This window comes from Sarcophilus harrisii, chromosome 3, assembly GCF_902635505.1.
Source record: "Sarcophilus harrisii chromosome 3, mSarHar1.11, whole genome shotgun sequence".
Taxonomy (NCBI): Eukaryota; Metazoa; Chordata; class Mammalia; order Dasyuromorphia; family Dasyuridae; genus Sarcophilus; species Sarcophilus harrisii.
This window is the reverse complement of record NC_045428.1, coordinates 134,117,705-134,120,700: the sequence shown is the minus strand read 5'-3', so window position 1 is coordinate 134,120,700 and position 2,996 is coordinate 134,117,705. Positions and strand designations below refer to the sequence as shown.

At 32.5% G+C, this 2,996-nt stretch overlaps 2 non-coding genes across 2 annotated transcripts; both read right to left on the bottom strand.

Annotated features, from left to right (window-relative positions):
* Positions 1-1,362: 1,362 nt before the first annotated feature.
* On the bottom strand, positions 1,363-1,464 carry LOC111720178. The gene has a single exon (XR_002769984.1). It is a non-coding gene; the product is annotated as a U6 spliceosomal RNA (small nuclear RNA).
* Positions 1,465-2,043: 579 nt separating this feature from the next.
* LOC111720177 lies at positions 2,044-2,145 on the bottom strand. The gene has a single exon (XR_002769983.2). It is a non-coding gene; the product is annotated as a U6 spliceosomal RNA (small nuclear RNA).
* Between the last annotated feature and the right edge of the window lie 851 nt (positions 2,146-2,996).

The window sequence follows — 2,996 nt, the reverse complement described above, 5'->3', positions numbered from 1 at the left end:
AGAAGGCAACCAATAACCTGAGAAAACATTTTTACATTCAAAGGTTCTGATAAAGTCCTCATTTCCAAAATACATAGAGAATTAATTTAAATTTATAAGAAATGAAGGCATGCTCCATTTGATAAATGGTTAAAGGATATGAACAGACAATTTTCAGATGAAGAAATTAAAACTATTTCTAGTCATACAAAAAGGTGCTCAAAATCACTATTTAAAATTCAAATTCAAAAAAAGAAAGAAATTCAAATATAAAAGAGAGGCAGGTAGAATTAAATAGAACATAGCAGCTTCTACATTAAAGCATCAGATGATTTGCAATATGATATACCAGAACACAAAGGAGCTTGAATTGCAACAATAACAACAAAAATTTATTCAATAAAACTGAATATCATCTTTCATATGGCAAGTGGCCATTCAATGACATATTGAACTTTCAAATTTATTTGATACAAAAATCAGTACTAAATAGAAAATTTGATTTTCAAAAATAAGACTCAAGAAAACCATAAACAGGTGAACAAGAAAGAAAATAAAACAATGGTATTTACTAAGATTAAACTTTTTACCCACATGGGAAGATGATGCTTAAAACTATTGAGAACAGTATCTCCTTTAGAGTAGTTAGAAGCATATGTAGACAGAAGGGTTAGTCCCTTTTTTTCCGTTCAACTTCCCTATGTAAAAAGTAGTTCTCTCTTCTGATAGACTTCCTATGAATGCATGGAGAGAAGAGTTTCCTTCTTGTCAAATAGTAATTTCTTCAATATGGTAATTAAAGAAGAAAGATCTAATAGTTAAGAACCTGGATTCTTTTTTTCATTTTTTAATATGGTGTGTGTGTGTGTGTGTGTGTGTGTGTGTGTGTTTGTTGAAAGAGTTTTGGAAAAATATCTAAGATAACTAAGAGACTATGGACCAAATCCTTCCTTGAGAAAGTTCTCTCAGAAAGAGAAGAGATCATTGGAAAAATCTTTTTAGATGATTTCTGAGGACATTTTCTAATATGCTTTGGCAGTGGGTGGTATCATGCACCACACAGAAGATAATTATATAACAATCCCAGAGCATAGTCTGGTTTCTAGGCTTTATATCTGAGAAACAAGGTATCTCCAAAACATTTTGACAACCTTGACTAGATTGGTTGAAATCATGGAATAGGAACTATTTAGACATTTCAGAACTGATGTGAAATATGAAATACTTATTCTGTAATTCCCACAAATTACTTTATGTTCTGATATTAATGGCTCAATTTTACATAAGATTATATTTGTAATTAACATTTATAATTTACTAATTAAGATTGTTAATACATTCTGTTTTTGTGACTTTCAGCATGTTTTTTTTTTTTTTTTTTTTTTTAATAGGGAATACTTCACAGATTTGCATGTCATCCTTAAGCAGGGGCCATGCTAGCCCTCTTTGTAGTGGCTAGAAACTGGAAATTGAGTGGATGCCCATCAGTTGGAGAATGGCTGAATAAATTGTGGTATATGAATATTATGGAATATTATTGTTCTGTAAGAAACGACCAACAGGATGATTTCAGAAAGGCCTGGAGAGACTTACACGAACTAATACTGAGTGAAACGAGCAGGACCAGGAGATCATTATATACTTCAACAACAATACTATATGATGACCAGTTCTGATGGACCTGGCCATCCTCAGCAATGAGATCAACCAAATCATTTCCAATGGAGGAGTAATGAACTGAACCAGCTACACCCAGAGAAAGAACTCTGGGAGATGACTAAAAACCATTACATTGAATTCCCAATCCCTATATTTTTGCCCACCTGCATTTTTGATTTCCTTCACAGCTAATTGTACAATATTTCAGAGTCTGATTCTTTTTGTACAGTAAAATAACAGTTTGGTCATGTATACTTATTGTGTATCTAATTTATATTATATATATTTAACATCTACTGGTCATCCTGCCACCTGGGGGAGGGGGTGGGGTGTAAGAGGTGAAAAATTGGAACAAGAGGTTTGGCAATTGTTAATGCTGTAAAATTACCCATGCATATAACCTGTAAATAAAAGGCTATTAAATAGAAAAAAAAGCAGGGGCCATGCTACCATGCTAATCTTCTCTGTATCATTACAGTTTTAGCATATGTGCTGCCAAGCAATCACTCAGAATGCATTTTATGAGGAAGAAAAAAGCTTTTCCAAACCTCATTCCATATCATACTTTATGATCTGTAACATTCTACCCTACTAGAATCTCCTTTACTCTTGGAGATATCGTATTAATGATTCAAATTGTAAGCTATGAATAATTTCCCCCCAGTATCCTGGACCTGAAAATGTAACAATCAAAGAACATGAGAAAAGACGTTTGACCTATTTTTTGTTAATCAGGATTTCCCTACCTGTACTTGGTCGAGACTATGTGGCTTCAGAGTTGTGTGAGACCCTGTAGTAAAGAAAATAAAGGGCTGAGTTCCTCAACTACTTGGGTTAAGCAATTGTCATTATTTTTAATCTTGTATCACTTAAACAAAACTTTCATCTCCTCTAACCCTCAATTGATTCATTTGAGGTCCTTTCTAAGGTTTCTACCTAATGAAATAGTCTACTACCAAACAAGATTCTGTTTTACTATAGCATAAACTGAGCGAGATATATAGGATTTTATTGTCAAATCTAATTTCCTTTAAGATATTATTCCTACAAGAAGCAAGCTGAGACAGAATTTTGAAGTTGTTTAGTTGTTTTTCTTCCCCTTTAATCTCTCAATTCTTTCAGAATGTCACTCTACCTCTTTGTATAGAAATAAAAAATTTCAGTAGCTAGAAGGCATAATGAATTGACTTCTAGTTAGGAGTAAGGAAAATTTAAGTTCAAATTCAATTTCATATCTTTTCTAACTATGTGACTCTGGAAAAGTCATTTAACTTCTACATGCTTCAATTTCTTCTAAAAATGGGAATAATAGCATCTATTTGACAGGCTGTTATGAATACCAATTAAGATATTTTTTG